Below are 17,267 nucleotides of genomic sequence, written 5' to 3'. Positions count from 1 at the left end.
AGCTGACTTACTTTGTTATACAGCAGAAACTACTACAACAACGTAAAGCAATTATACTCCAATAAAGATGTTAAAAAGAAAATTACTACAAACTTAAAAAAAAAAAAAGAAAAGAAAGAAAATGTGCTTGAGAAACAGGCAGAGGTGAGTTCAGATCCTAAAATATTCCCAGCTGGGGCATGTTGTATTCTTATTTAATTTTAGTGAGCTACAGTTTCCTCATCTGTAAAATGGGAATGACAATCCCCTAATCAAAATGGTGGTTTGGATTGAGGTGAGAGGTGTTAAGTGTTCAGATGTTAAGTGTTTAGATTTGTTAGTTGTTAAGCATTTAAAATGCCTTTAGAATCAGAGGTGGCACATAGTAAGCACTCAATAAATGGTAGGTATGTTAATTTTGGCTACTGTGCCCAGTGTTTGGGAGTAGGTGTGGGAGTGGTAAGGGGGGGTTTTAGTATGTTGGAGAGGGTGAGAAAGAAATACAAAGGAGTAGTAAACATGCTTCTTGTCCATTAGCATTTATAATCTCACTAGGGAGGTAAGATTAACGCATTAGAAAATTAGAAAATGTTTGTTACAGTAATAAGACAATCCTTGGTGACATCTGAAGAGGAGAAATGAAAGACTTGGGAGGGAGGGATGTATGTAGTGCCTTTAGTTAGCCTCTCATTGGGAAACACAGAACAGCCGCCCCTGGGACCAGGCTCAGGCAGGCACCCTGCCATCACTGGCAGGGAAGGGATTTGGGCTCCAGCCTCAAGATGCACCTTGAAGTGATGGAGGCCGTGTGCAGCTGTCTCTGACTTTCCTCAAAGTAACCGGTGACTGGCCCCTCCCTCCCAAATCCTACGGATTTGTTTTATGTTTTCCTCAACGGATCCAGGGTGAGCGTGACGTCAGCACATAAATCTCTATCAAGTAGGAGAGCCAATGGGAGCACGGGTCAGGAACGAGAAAGCCCCAACACACATGCGAAGGGCGGCCGGTTCACATAACCCCCACTTGGGGCAGTCCAAGGCCAAGGGGGCCACCTCCCGGTGGCCACTCCCCAGGCCCTGGTCTCCAGGGTCAGCAGGTCACCAGCCCCGACAGAGGCAGCACCTCCAGCTGCTGTTCAAAAAAGAGAAAAAGCCCTGTCAGGTGTTGCTGCAGCTCGCTCATCTGTCTGAGTCCTCTGGTACTGACTCAGTTTCCTAGATATATCTGGAATTGATGCCCCAGCAGGGCGGTGTTCAGGCAAACTGTGAGGTTGGCATGCCTCCCACCAGCATTACTCCTCAGCTTCTCGCTGCCAAAATCTGACAGCTGTCCACCCTTTACCACCCTAAACACTTAAACAAAAAAGAGAGAAATTCAGTTGAAGCGGTCTGTGTAGAGATACAGCCCTGAACTACCAACAAATACTGGTGGCTGGAAACAGAGTAAATAGCTCAGAAGTTCGAGAACTTGGAAAACAACGTTAATAAACTGGTCCTGTGACCCCTACCTTTCTGCATGGATCACTCCTCCCCTCCTTCAAGTTACAGTTCACTCTCCCATCACCAGGTAGGCCCACCTGGACCACCTGTTTATAATAGTGAAACTGAGCCCCTGATGGCTCTTAGACTGCCCTGTTTTTTCCCATGGCACTTGTCACCCTCTAATGCTCCACATAACTTATTATCACCATGCTTATTAATGATGGCCTGTCTTCTGTCTCTAGAATGTAAGCTCCATGAGTCAGGGGTTTAATCTATTTTGTTCACTTATGTCTCCCAAATACCTGGACCAGTGCCTGACACATGGAAACCACTAACAAATATTTACTGAATGTGTGAAGAAATGAATGCGTGAACAAATAAGTGGGCGAAGAATGCTTGCTGAAAGGTGTAGTTTAGAATGGAGGGTTCAGGCTTAGCTCTCCCCTCTCTCCTCAAAAGGTTGAAAAATTTTGAATGATCAGAGCTGGCAGATTTGGAAATGATATTCCTGGAAGATGGCAAGCACCCCAGCACTGGGGACATTCACATGGTGAGGAAGAAGGAGAAAAATTCCAAACCCCAGATGCCCAGCTGGTCTCTAAGCCTTTTAAAGCCCCATCCACCTCGGTGGACGGATCAAGACTTCCGTTGCTTAAGCAGGTGCTTTCCCCTGTTCCAGAGAGAGGTGGCAGCTCTGTAAGTTTCCAAAACCAGGCCAAGGCAAGGTTGGCAATGTGGTGGGCCTGGAAGGTCTTTTCATGAGATCCATGACCTTGAAGAGTTGGAGGAATGCACCAGAGCATGTGTTGCTTTAAGTCTTATTCTTGCAAGTAGCAGAATACCCCCAATCATACCAGTATAAGAAAAAAAAAAAAAAAAAGGAATTTTTGCTTGTAACAGAGTGGGACAAGTGGAGTAGAAGGACCTTGAGCTCACCTCCTCTCATGAACACACCAAAATCACAACTTACTGCTGAACAACCATTTATAAAAGAGACTGGAGCCTTCTAAAAAAGATATTCTACATCCAAAGACATAAAAAGGAAACCACAGCGAGATGGTAGGAAAGGTGCACTCACAATATAATCAAATCCCATGCCCCCTGGGTGGGCGACCCACAAACTGGAGAACAATTATATTGCAGAAATTCTCCCACAGAAGTGAGAGCTCTGAGTCGCACACAATCTCCCCAGTCTGGAGGAGGAGCCCCCAGAACATTTGGCTTTGAAGGCCAGTGGGGCTTGATTACAACAGCTCTACAGGACTGGTGGAAACAGAGACTCAACTCTTGGAGGGCGCACACAAGGTCTCATGCATTACGGGACCCAGGGAAAAAGCAGTGACTCCATAGGAGCCTGAGGTAGACCTACCTGCTAGTCTTGGAGGGTCTCTGGGGAGGCGTGGACGGCAGGGCGGCTGTGGCTCGCTGTGGGGACTAGGACACTGGTGGCGAGGTACCAGGGAGTAGTCATCGGCGTGAGCTCTCCTGGAGGTCACCGTTTTGGCACCAAGACCCGGCCCCACCCAACAGCCTGCAGGCTCCAGTGCTGGGACGCCTCAGGCCAAACAACGAACATGGTGGGAACACAGCCCCATGCATCAGCAGACAGGCTGCCTAAAGACTTGCTGAGCCCACAGCCGCCTCTAAACATGCCCCTTGACATGGCCCTGCCCACCAGAGGGCCAGGACCCAGCTCCACCCACCAAAGGGCAGACACCAGAAGAAAATCACCATCCAGCAGCCTGCGGAATTGAGTCCACAAACACAGACCAAAACCTACCCTGGGACCAGCTGGTCCCTGGCCCTTGAGTGATGAGAGGGGAGTGTGCTGCTGGGACACATAGGACATCCCCTACAGAGGGCCACTTCTCCAAGGTCAAGAAACATAACTAACTTTCTACATACATAAAAATACTAATAAACATTTAGACAAAATGAGATGGCAGAGGAATATGTTTCAGATGAAGGAACAAGATAAAACCCCAGAAGAATAACTAAGTGATGTGGAGGTAGACAATCTACCCGAGAAAGAGTTCAGAGCAGTGATTGTAAAGATGATCCAAGAACTCAGGAAAAGAATAGATGCACAGAGCGAGAAGTTACTTGTAACAGATACTCTAGGAGTATCTGATTGAATCCAGGGGTTTAAATGATATCACTTGACTTATACCACTCTGAACAAATCTCTGTGGTCAGGGGAAGGGAGGGAGAGCCAACTGGTCATGTGCTCTATCCGAGATCCAGGGATGGAGGCAGTGTCCCTGGATGCCAATAAATTAAGAGTAGAAGAGAAGCGGATCCTCAAGTGAAAACGAGAATATTATCATAGGAAGGAAGAGTGGATGCCTGGGAGGAAAAACAACAAACGACTATGCCAGTAGTGTAAAATGAAACCCATGTAGAGCAGGCAGACAGAATGGTTCCGCCTCGAAAGCCAACTCCAGTTGACTATCGGTGGTTCTCTGGAGTGCCATGTTGAGAAATAGTCTGAGACCAAGCCAAGGAAAAAAAAGAGTGTCATGACTGATTAGAAATATCTGCTATGTGCTCAGAAGACCGCCGGGTACCAGATATTTGTCCTCATTTACTTAGGCATTAGCCAGCGAGACTGGTCACAAAGTAAAACATGCAGAGCGTGACAGTTATGCTAGGTCATGTCAGTTTTGGGACTCGCAATGAGTTTATTTATTAAGGTCCTTGTTGCTTTATGTCTCACACGGTCAGGACAAGGAGTGGGGCTCTAATGAACAAGACCACTCATCACCACTGAAGTCAACCTGCGATTCCGAAACAAGCTGATGTTTAACCTTACCTTTTTCATTGGTGGCATCACCAAGACTATCTATGATGTGACACTGACCGGGACTTGCCAAGTGGCATTTGGTCAGTAATCACTTGCTTGGTTCTTTTTCCCCCTTGCTCAACAAATCTTGATCAAGCCCCTATCTGTGATAGGCCCTAAGCTAGGTACCACATAAACAGTAGTGATCAAAGCAGAGATCAAAGCCCTTGTCCTCACTGAGTTTATGCTTCATTGAGAGCAGCCCTGATGGCTTACAGCTCCTTACAATGTCTCTTTTTATTCCTGATTTGTCATCTTCAAAGAAACCATATTCAGGTATATTCCATTCCAGCCCAATGAACCTATCACCAGAACTTCTGCCTAAAAATGTCACCACTCCTACACTTGGCAGAGAACATCAGGTGGTTAAGGCACACCTGTTCCCCCAGTATAGGGCCATCAGTTCCGAGAAGATGCTTCTCAACAAAGCCACCTCGTGGAAGCTGAATGATAATGTCGTAGACATGATCTCACTCAACACTGCCATCAATCCCAATGGGCAGGTGCTATTATTAACAACATCACTGTCTTGCCAATAAGAAAGCTGAGGCTCAGGGAAGTTAAGTGACTTTCCAGACACCACACAAGTAGCAGAATGATGGAGCTGGATTCAAATCTCTGTTTGCTCATTCCAAGGACTAGGCTCCTAACCACTAGGCAGTACTGCCAGGCCATGAGCTCCTGGGCATAGAGGTAGTATGGTTTGATTACACATATGACCCCAATGGCCCCATGGAAGGAGGAGGAGGAGGGACTTAAGTGTGGAGTAATTAATGACTGCATTTATTTGTCTCCTCTTTGAATTAGTCAGCTTGGGCTGCTATAACAAAATACCAGATTAGGTGGCTTAAACAACAAAAATTTGTTTTCCCACAGTTCCAGAGACTGGAAGTCCATGATCAAGGTGCTGGCAAAGTTGGTTTCTGGAGAAAGCTGTCTTCCTAGTTTGTAGACTGCTGCCTTCTTATTGAGGTGTCACATGGCCTTTCCTCTGTGCATGCATGCAGAGAGATGCATAGAGAGAGAAAGAGAGAAAGAGAGAGAGAGAGAGAAAATGCTCTGGTGTCTCTTCCTATAAGGACACTAATCCCATCAGATAAAGGTCCTAGCCTTATGACTTCATTTAACCTTAATTATTTTCTTAGAGGTCCCATCCCCAAATATGGCCATTTGGGGGTTAGGGCTTCAACATGTAAATTTGGGGGGACGTAAATATTCAGTCCATGACACTCCAAAGGTGTCTTATAGGTTATTAAGAGAAGATCATTATGCATACTGGGTGTCTCCAGTGGTGGGGCATTAACTTTGCTAATAACCTTACAGAAGATCAAGGCATTTTGTGGCATAAATAAGCCATTAATGAATTATAGGTAGTTAATAATCTAATGATGTTTGTATTTAAGTGGATAGGGCCCAAGTCCTGGGTCCATTATTATGCCTTTCCCTTTTCTCATGCTGGATACAATACCCAGAGATAATAATTATCGTGTATCCCACGGCCTTCTCGCACAGTCCTAATTTCATATATTTTTTTTCTTTTTAGTAAAGGTAACTCCTGATGAGTTTAACTGAATGGGATTTAATTTTTACATCTTTGTAAGAACTTCTGTAAAAAGAACCAGGCCAGAAAAGTTCATTTTGCCATTTTCTGCTCTTTTCTTGAAAGATTGTGTGTGTGTGTCTGTGTGTCTGTGTGTCTGTGTACAAAAGTGTGTCACTGTATTTATGGGACCCTTTGGAATTGAGCTAGGTTTTCATAGGTTTAGCAGACTACTGGAAAATTTTCCTTTTCTAATTCCTCATGTAGGTGTCTTTCTGCCAAATGGATCGTTGTGGGTCTATGGAATTAGGGGTGTGGTTACCTCCTCACTGAGTTTTATAATCTCCCAGAGCTTCCCATCCAAGTACAACATCCATGGTTTTCATGGAGGCAGCAACCTTACCTAGAGGTGCCTAAGCTCTTACGGATGGGCCAGCACCAGTCATGAGGAGTCAGCCCAGTGGGTCTGCATCACAGAGATTTAGGAATTTACGGATGAAATTAAAATTTTGTAAGCATTATACTTCAGAACTGAAAGAATGTAAAAGCCCTGTAGGAAAGAGATTCTCTAGTTTCTTCCCTGACCAGGAATGTCTGGCAAAGTAGATTTTCGAGGGGCCGTCTGTAAATGTTTCTTCACAGCAGAGTTGAAGATCATTACCCCGATAGACGGTAGTGAGTTCTGAGAGAGGATAACACTTCTCTTCTGGGTGAGCCCATATTTTCCATACCTCTGAGGTCCCGGTGTCATGAAGGGAGAGGCCATCTAATGGTGAAATTTCCTAGGGAGTGGGCCATCATAGGTCTAGATGCCACGTGGTCAACTCCCATTTGGCTTTATAAGGAAGGAGCAACAGCTGAAGGGGAGTCTAGTTAAGATCCCTTGACTGGGGTCCTGTCCTTGACACCCTGCCACACACACACACACACACACACACACACACACACACATATTGCATAAAATGGAACAAAGAGATGTGAGAGGGGATTCTAAGTGATAAAAATCCAAGTCCAACCAAACTAAACAAATGAGGGTTTTATAACTGAAAGTTATTGAAAAGTTCACGATCAAGGCTAGAAGTGCTTTAGATAAAGCTGAATCAACCTGCCCATACGGAGCTGTTATGAGTCTGTATCCCTCCAGCTCTTGGCTCTGCCCTCCTTTGTGTTGCCATCCGTGTCTGGTAGGCTTTTCCCACATGGAAGCAAGATGGATATCAACCACTCTGGGCCTCATTCTACCAACTCAGCAACCCGAACAGAAAAAGAAATCCTCTCTCCCAATAATCCCAGCAAACATCTCAAGGCTCACTCTCGTTAAGTTGACTTGGGTCTTCTTTTCACTCATGGAAGTGAGGGATGGCGTCAGCCCTATTTAATCCACGTGGCCTGGGAGAGGAGGGGAAGTGCCTTTTTTTCTTTTTTAAACTTTTAAACTTTTGGGGTTGCTTGTGAATAGTCTAAACCTGTGGTTTCCAAAGCAGATTGCATGCCAGTCATTTCTTTTGATGATGGGAAGAGAATATTAAAGTGTCTCCTTACATCTATTTTTTTATCTCCTCGAAGTTAGAAGAAAATGAGACTTCATTACTATTTATTTATTATTTATTTATTTTTGAATTTTATTTATTTTTTATACAGCAGGTTCTTATTAGTTACCTATTTTATACGTATTAGTGTATACATGTCGATCCCAATCTCCCAATTCTTCCCCCCCCCTCCACCCCCTACTGGGAAGTACAATTTCATAAATGGAAATTTGGGTGTTGTACCCAGAAAAAGGGGGAATAAAAAAAATCTTCTGATACCTATGTCCAAATGCTTTCAAATGGGATACCAGGGTCAAAGTAGAATTTTAAGTAACCTCAATATTTGAAGATTAAAATTGGTAAAATATTATATCTGGGATAAATATTTGCATGGCAGAACGATTCCTTACCCTTAAATAGAATTGCCCCTGGTAGAACACTAAAGTGTCTGGTTATAGATCTGTGGACTTCAAGGTTAGGGCTGATGAGGGGACAAAAAGTACAGCTAAAGCATTAAGAGACGTTGAAATAATGCAAGTTTGTGAGAAATAAGTGTGTTTAGTCAATGAATGAGAAAGCAGAGTGTTACTTACTAGGGTCAAGTTTACATGCATTAAAAAAAAAATCCTCCCTTGAGACTTCAGCAATTTTTAAAATTATAGTATAAAAGCTAAATATTTTAGTTGAGGGGGAAAAATGAGTTGAGTTTTCCAGCTGCATGTTTGCTCAGATAGTCAGGGACAGTAGGAGAGAGGGTTGATAAAAGCTCAAATCAACAGTGTTATCTCTCAGGCCTGGGAAGCTACTAGTGGCTGGTTGGGTGGTTCCATTCGCGGGTGATCCATCTATAGTAGCACCTGAAACGGGGCACTGCCCCTAGCTGCTCCTGCCTTGCGACGGTATCATGTAAAGGAACACATCCGAAATCAGGACGTGGACACCACCTGGGGGGTGAAGTTGCTTCATTTCACTATATTTGAAATTGTCACCAGAAATCCAAACATATGACATTGAAGATTTCTTTTTTAAAAAGCTACAAGGATCGATTCCTGGATGTTGGCTAGCTCTTCCTTCATGGGGCTTGAGGTCACTAGTCAATGCAATATAAGAACGTGATTGATTGCAATGGTATCATATATAATTATAATAAAAGATGTGTTACTGATACCCTGATACTGTAAGAGCTATTTTTATCTTGTTCTTCCCTTATTTTTCATCTGTATCAGTGTGGTTTATGTAAACCTGACACATTTGTGTATGTGAAACAGATGCAGGGTAAAGTGCAGTTGTGTCTGTTTGAACCATATTTTTTTAATCATAGACATGATTTATGAAAATGTTCTTTGCGTATGAGTTTTTTCTTTCTCTCTCAAACAAAACGCACAGTGATTGTAAATCTAACATTCAATTTTTCTGGTACTTAGAGAGCTAGAAGAAGTAAAGTTTTAAAGTTGTTTTGCCTAATCTGTCTTCATTAGGTGTTGTAAGAGAAACAGTATGAGTTTCTGTAGATGCAAATTAGAATTCGAGAAAAGAACTTGCTCTCCAAATGCATGATAAGGCCTCTCAACCACACAGAGCCACATCCCCTAAAACACCCTCCACTGCTGAGGGACTGGGTGCTGCTTCCTCAGCAGGCTCTCAGTGAATGGCAGAAAGAAAGGACCTTTCCCAACCTCCACCTCCAATGGAGTAACTCACACAGTGAGTTTCCCTGAGAGAGATTATTGAATCTAAGTGTTCCTTACCACTGCAAATGGCCCGTCATCTGTCAGATTTCTTAGACCTACAACCTAGAAGTCTTCTCCTTCACCCTCATGTCCAATCCATGACCAATCCATGACTATGGGTTGCATTAAGTTTATCTCCTTAATGCTTTCAGAATCTATCTACTTCTCTACACTGCATACCATAGACTAAACCATCATCACCTTCCTCCTGGACGCAGAATAATCAACTAATCTCCTGAAATCCACTCTTGCCCTCCTTGGTTCGAACATTTTCATCTACAGCCAGACCTCGGCAAGACCTATAGCTGGAGGAGAGTGCTATCTGCCAGGAGTTGCAACCTTCAGTAGAATGAACGAATGAATGAATATCCCAATGTCTCTCTCCTCTCATGTTTCCATATCCTCCAGCACCTTCCACTGACTAAACCCAACTCAAAGGTAGACAGCAAGAAGGCCCAGGGGATGAACTTTGCCGAGGTCAACCTTCCTGGGGTAGACAGCAGGATGGAGAATGGCGGAGAGGGCATCTGGAGGCACACAGAAATTACCCCACACACAGCTCCTCCGCCTAAGATCCTTCCAACGGCACCCCACTGTGCTTAGGCCCGATGCCTGCCATCCCATCTCAACAGTGAGAAGTCGAAGTCTTGGAATTAAAGAAAAAGGAATTGATGTTTTCTTACTTTTCCTAGCTATAAGAAGAAGCTGATGCCAAGACCTGTTTTATGAGAAGATTTTCTGAGATTAGCACATTGTTCAAATGGATGCTGTTAAATTAACGTTATTTAAAGAGCTTGTAGATGGTCTCTGCAGTCTTGTTTATGCAGCTACTTCCTCGGAACTTCCCCCACATTTCTTCCACTGTGGCCTGTGCGAAATGCAAACGTCACACCAGTCCCACGGAATGATCCTGATTCTGAGTTTCTTTCCATCAATGGAGTTGGCCTGTCCCTGGGATTCATGCAAAGATGAATCAAGTCTGTTCACACAAAACAAACATGGGTAATAGTCTGGTCTAGCATATTTTCTTAGCCTTTACGAAAAGGTAGATGTTTGCAATACTAGTTCTAAATTAATGAGTGCATTTACTATGCAAAAGCAGACTTCACTTTAAACACATGCTTTGAAAGAAAATAATGATCTCTGTTTCTGTCATCTATTTTATGCCATGGCTTTGTTCTTTGTCTTCTTTTTACCCTCCTTTCCTGCCCTTTCTTTTTTTTTCTTTAATTTTCTACTTAAAAACAATTTTTTTAATTGGAGTATAATTGCTTTACAATGTTGTGTTAGTTTCTGTTGTACAACCAAGTGAATCAGCTATAAGTATACATATATCCCCTCCCTCTTGGACCTCCCTCCCACCCTGCCCCCATCCCATCCATCTAGGTCATCACAGGGCACGGAGCTGAGCTCCCTGCTCTATACAGCCGGTTCCCACTAGCTATCTGTTTTACACATGGCAGTGCACATATGTCAATCCCAATCTCCCAATTCATCACCTCCCTCCCCCCGCTGTGTCCACATGTCCATTTTCTATGTCTGAGTCTCTATTCCTGCCCTGCAAATAGGTTCACCTATACCACATACATGTGGTAGATTCCACATACATGTGTTAATATACGGTATTTGTTTTTCTCTTTCTGACTTACTTGACTCTGTATGACAGACTCTGGTCCATCCACATCTCTACAAATGACCCAATTTCGTTCCTTTTTATGGCTGAGTAATATTCCATTGTATATATGTGCCATATCTTCTTTATCCATTCATCTGTTGATGGACATTTAGGTTGCTTCCATGTCCTAGCCATTGTAAATAGTGCTGCTATGAACACTGGGGTGCATGTGTCTTTTTGAATTACAGTTTTCTCAGGGTATATGCCCAGTAGTCAGACTGCTGGGTCGTATGGTAGTTCTATTTCTAGTTTTATAAGGAACCTCCATACTGTTCTCCATACTGGCTGTATCAATTTACATTCCCACCAACAGTGCAAGAGGGTTACTGACAAGGGATTAATCTCCAAATATACAAACAGCCATGAAGCTCAATATCCATCATCGGATGAATGGATAAAGAAGATGTGGCACATATATACAATGGAATATTACTCAGCCATAAAAAGAAACGAAACTGAGCTATTTGTAATAAGGTGGATAGACCTAGAGTCTGTCATACAGAGTGAAGTAAGTCAGAAAGAGAGAGACAAATACTGTATGCTAACACATATATATGGAATTTAAGAAAAAAAAATGTCATGAAGAGCCTAGGGGTAAAACAGGAATAAAAACACAGACCTACTAGAGAATGAACTTGAGTATATGGGGAGGGGGAAGGGTAAGCTGTGACAAAGTGAGAGAGTGGCATGGACATATATACACTACCAAACGTAAAATAGCTAGCTAGTGGGAAGCAGCCGCATAGCACAGGGAGATCAGCTCGGTGCTCTGTGACCACCTAGAGGAGTGGGATAGGGAGGGTGGGAGGGAGGGAGACGCAAGAGGGAAGAGATATGGGAACATATGTATATATATAACTGATTCATTTTGTTGTAAAGCAGAAACTAACACACCATTTAAAGGAATTATACTCCAATAAAGATGTTAAAAAAAATTTTTTTTTAATACTCAAGGGAAAAAAAAAAATGGGCAGAAGACCTAAATAGACATTCCTCCAAAGAAGACATACAGATGGCCAAGAGGCACATGAAAAGATGTTCAACCTCACTAATTAGTTGAGAAATGGAAATCAAACTACAGTGAGGTATCACTTCACACCAGTCAGAATGGCCATCATCAAAAAATCTACAAACAATAAATGCTGGAGAGAGTATGGAGAAAAGAGAACCCTGCCCTTTCTTCTTGCCTCTCTCCTCCCTTCTTTCTTTTATTCTTTAACATAGTCTCCCCTTTACTAGAATTTTTCATCTTTTACTAAGAATATCTTATTTTCCTTAAAAAATTTTTTTAATATAGAGAAGTACAATGAAAATAAATTACCCATAGTTCCAGGCCTTGGAATTAACTACTATTAACATGTAGCATATCTGCTTCCAGTCTTTTTTCTACAGTGAGATGTTAGGAGAGAACCCTTTCTGTCTTGTTTAGCGAAGAGTCCAGTAGTATTTAATGCCTGTTGATTGGGGGTCACTGTGGACAACAGGCAGAAAGAGTTGCATTTTTGTATCTCAGAATATTTAGAAAAAATTTATTGGATCATCTCTGCGGGACATGCGAACTAGGTAGCTGAGGATGTTTTGCAACCTTTTAGCCCCTCACTGGAGGGTATAAAAGGGTGAGAAAGTTGAAAAGCTGCATTGAAAATTGAAGAAGCTGAGAGGTGGAAATCGGGAGAAGAATCCTTTGGAGACAGCTGTGAGCGTGCTGTGCTTCTCACCTCACCCACAGCCTCCACCCGCTGTGTGCGCGCGGTGTTCCTTCCTCTTAACCCCAAGGCACATGAGTGAGGTTTCAAGCTCACCCTTCAAGGAGTTGCACAGACTTCCTGGAGACTCTGGGGCCATGTATGCCTGGGCTCCACATGGCCGTGGCGGGCTGCTGCCCAGTAGGCATGGGGAAGGGTGACTGCTCGGGCACAGCCCATACTTCCAAATGTTTCCTTTGGACCAGATGCAGGCCACACAGGAAGAGTCCCAGTCCGCGGGATGTCGGTGAGACTCCGCATGGGGTGGACCCCACCAGGGGCTAAGGGGAAAGTGTGGAACAGCCAGTGGGGAGACCTTGGTCTGCATAAAGGAACTGGGGAGGAGAGATCTCCAGTGATGGAGGAAAAGTCAGACCAACCGGACTCCCCGCTGCCAACCCCAAATGCCTGGCCTTAAGCCAGAGAAAACCATCGTCAGGTCACACTATAGTGTTGATCACAGGACCTTTCCTGCCTTTTAACTCTCCCAGGCCTGGAGGAGTCAGAAATCCAGTGACTGGGGCCAGGAAGATATGAGAAAGACAGGGAAATAAAGAAAGATCCTTGTGCGTCTTCCCCCCATTAGAGGTCTCAGCCTGAGGCAGCCTGAGTTGGCGAGAGGCGAAGCTTTAACTTGAAGTGGAATTTTGACCTTTATATGAAACTGTACATTATTTATCAAATGGACACAATTTCTGAGACTGTAACTAACAAGAGGGCATTTTGTGGTCTCAGGCAGACCAGAAATTTTATGGGACCATCTCTAGACTTTTTCCAAGAGGAGGGAAAGAACTGGCCCCAAAACGTGGATTCGAATGGGCAAATGAGGAAAAAAATAGAGTTGTATGTTGCCATCTAATTGAGCTGCAAGTCTTTATGAATATACTGACTTGTAGATATAGCACATATCTACCCGTCTTTAAAAATTACAGAAATTATATGCGAATTTGCCACCCTCAAACAAAATTAAACATTGTTCTTAAAGCCAAAGCCCCCTTTGATTTTCCCCTCCTTCTTCACCGCCCCGCCCCAACCCGTGCTGTGAGAGGATACCTTATATTCCTATAAAGCATTTAACTATGTAAAGTTTTCTTCTTTCTTTTCTCCCATCTCCTGTCATTTGATCCATATGGCAATTCCTTGCAGTTACTAGGAGCAGAGTGGAGTGTGAACCCCATTTTACGGAGGGGAAGGCTGAGGCTCGTGGATGTTACAGATGTGTCCGTGTGCTCACGTCTGCTTGGTGGCGTCAAGGGCTCTTGCCTCAGGCTGCATTGCAATTGTAAGGATGGATTTGTTAAGCAGCCCATCCCCCAAGGACATCAAGGTTTGTCTTCTCTTTCCTTCCTTCCTCCCTGTAACTCACCCTTTGGAAAGGAATCTTTGTTTGCAAGCTTTGTATGCTGACCCTCACTGCTGCCCCTGCATGCCTTCCCTGTTAATGGAAGGCCTGGCATCCCTACACGTTAGTCATGCCCAATTCATTTTACTGGATTGGGTCAGCCAAGCCAGCATTTACTCAGGCCCAATGCCATCGGGCAGAGTCTTCTACAGCATCAACAGCAACGGCCAATCAGGAGGCTTACTTAGTTCAAGTTCATTGCCTTTTGGCATTGGTGCCCGATGCCTTTGGGATAGGTCCATGACATTCCTTTATAAGGTACAATGACCATCTCTTGGGTAGCTTGGGAGTCCCACAGATTCACATGAGGCCCCGTGGTGGCATTTCATTTGGCACTTAAGGCTGGAAGCCACCCCTGGGCTTCTCTCAGGATTTGGAATCATCACTTTGTAGCTCAGAGTGGGAAATACCTCATTAAACAGCCCACCCCACATGGTTCTTTACAAGAGGGAGGCTGTAAAATGCACGCTGGGAGGATCCAGGGGAAATTTGTTCAGATTGTTACCTTCCTTTCTTGCCTTTTAAAATTCTAGTTAAAAACTCTAATCAATTGAGGAAATGTAGCATCCATAGTTAGGGTCATCATAAAACATCATGTAAACCAATGTATCACCTGGGACTCTCTGGGGGAAAATGAGAACAGGGGTCACCCTAGCTCTAGTGTCCCACCCAGGCCACCCTTTGTCTGAATTCATTCACCTCATCCATATGCCCAATTTATTTTTTAAAACTCTAAATTTGAATTTCCCCTTCACTGAATAGCCATGTTATTTAACTGATGGATTTGTGAATGGAGTGTCACAGGGCTGGCAGAATGCTGTCGTCATTACGAGCGAAGCTTTGGAATGAGACCTGAGTCTGAATTTCGGATTAACTACTTTCTGTAAGTGAGACCTTGGCCACTGATGATTAATTACTGGCTGCTGATGGGCCTCCGTGTTTTACCTGTACAGGGGTTCTCAGGGTGAGTGCCGGAGCAGCAGCTTCGGCATCACTGAGGAATCTGTTAGACATGCCCTTTTTTTAGCACCCTACCCCCAGCTCAACTGAATCAAAAACTCCGGAGGTATAGCCAGCGTGTTGGAATAACCCCTCCAGGTGAGTCTAATTCTGCCGAGTTTGAGACCCCCCCCCCCCTGCTCTGAATAGCAGAGTGATGGTCTTGCCTTAATTGGGTTGAAGTTTACGACTTAATGAGGGGACAAGCTGTGCTGGTCTGAGCTCTGCCCTGACACCTCTGCCCCAGGGCACATGAGATGGTAGAGACGCGTGTCAGTGGGTGAGCACATGAAAGGGAAGGGTGCTTTATCCATATCTTTGTGTCCTTACTGTGTTGACATCTGTGTAAGTGGCCAGGAGATAGTCTCCCTGGTCCTGCGGGAGCTCTGATGGGGAAAGGCAGCCAGTGCAACGATGCTCAGTGGGCGTGGAAGGTGCTTGGTGAGGTGGAGCCCCTGAGGGACACGGCCAGGCACTGCGGCAAACCTTCACATCCACATTCAGGTCTCAAAATAACCCTGGCTTTGTCTGAATCAGGCTGAAGGCTTCTGGCCCCTCACACGCTGCTCATCTTGCCGAACATCTGGGGGACGTATCTTGCTTTCTTTGTTCTCGGCCTCTCGGAACTTGGTTTGGTGGTGGTATTGGCAGGGTCTTCTCTTTAGGAGAAGGGTAGGGAGAGAATTCTCCAGTCGGCCCGACACTTCAAGTGTGTCAAACCTTTCCTCCGGCCCTGCGCACATAGTTTCCGCATGACCACAGCCCTCTCTGTCAGCAGGGCGACCCCTCCAGCCATCCCGAGCAGAGGTCTTTTGACTCCTCTGCAAAGGCGTGTCTCCGGGAGGGCAGGGGAGCCTAGAAATGCCTGCTGAGAGTAACGGCGCTCTGTCTTGGCGGAGCTGGAACCGGGGCCTCCCGGGTGACCACAGAATCCACAGTCTCCCAGGTAAACCGTGAGAGCGCAGAGGTATGAACGCATCAGGAGATGCTGACAAGGCGGAATGTCAGCCTTCCAGAGCCTCTGCGAGTCCAGCCCAGGTTGTGATTAGAGGCAGCTTCCTGGCCGGCCTGCGGCAAACACCAGATCTCTGCTCCATGCAGATCAAAAACCAGTCGTGGCGAGTCAAGCCTTTCCACTGGGGTCACCTCCTGCCTCATCCAAACAACTTCACATTCCGGAAAAGAAAAGGCACACTCTCCGGAAACCTTCCCCTGACGCCATCAAGATCCAAAAAGCAGACTGAGAAAAGCAAGAGGGCTGTCTGGGCCCTGACATTCGAACAGATTTCCCTTTAGAAGCGCTGAACCCCCGAGTGAGGCAGCAGATACAAACACACAGGCACGTGGTACCTTCCGATGATAAAATCCGGGGTTCTTGCTTGTTTCTCCCTGCATTGTTCTTAAGCTTTGGTCACACAGGGCTCTCTGATGGGTCTTCCAGATGTATTGGGATTCCATTTTAATTGTTTCTCATGTATTAATATCGCTAATTTTGTTGTGGGAGGAATGAACAATGATGGTGACCCTTAAAAGAGACCTCACAAAGCAGGTATTGGTTCATTTATGTCTCCACTCAAGCAGTGTCCATTTCACATTGGAGATTCAGGGGAGAGAGGTATGTACATTTTGAAAAAACTGAATCCAAATAATGTGAGCCCCACACATTTTACATGACAGTGCTCAGCGCCAGCCCCCTGTTCTATGGGGGGCAAGGCGGTTGTGACGGCAATGGTGGCGGAGAAATACTCTTCAAATGCAGTTCATTAACAGAGTTACTGCTAGTCCGAAAGGAGTAAGGGTCCCTGAACTGCATTCAAGGACCTTCTGATTCCCTAGATCTCCTTCTCTCTTGCTAACCGGTGCTCCTGACATCCTAGATGGGGCATGATAGTGTTCATTTTTCTACTAGAAAGAAACAGGACAGAGTTTTAACTACAAGTGGGACAATGTGATCGAGAGCAGATTAATGCATATTTGATTAATACAGCATCTTCCCCACAGTGACCTTGACCAATGAAGAACACACCAGGCCCTGCAAGCTAGGGGAAGAGCATCTAAGCGCTCAGGATTTTATCATCACAACTTAGACTTTACTGCTCATCTCTGGACTGGTATTAAAGGCTCACCTCTGAGCTGAGTGTTCCAAGGGATTCCGACTTAAATACACTGTGGTCATTCTGCCTTGTTGGTCTCCCTTGGAGAGAGTCATTCACAGTTAACTCACATAAAGTCTGGACTCTGAGGAAGTAGGAGCAGTGCACACACGAAGTGCAGGAGGATGGTAGGACTTCGACTACAGGATAGGAGGAAAAGGCCCGGGAGGCAGAGGTCACAGCTCAAGCACA

General features: G+C 44.8%; 1 pseudogene; it reads left to right on the top strand.

Annotated features, from left to right (window-relative positions):
• Positions 1-13,657: 13,657 nt before the first annotated feature.
• LOC149748289 (uncharacterized) overlaps positions 13,658-17,267 on the top strand; it is a 9,333-nt pseudogene continuing 5,723 nt past the window's right edge.

Source organism: Delphinapterus leucas, chromosome 10 (assembly GCF_059928025.1).
Source record: "Delphinapterus leucas isolate spDelLeu-1000000601 "Yukka" chromosome 10, BTC_Dleu_Yukka2, whole genome shotgun sequence".
NCBI lineage: Eukaryota > Metazoa > Chordata > Mammalia > Artiodactyla > Monodontidae > Delphinapterus > Delphinapterus leucas.
The sequence above is the reverse complement of the archived record's forward strand: the minus strand, read 5'-3'. Positions and strand labels throughout refer to the sequence as shown.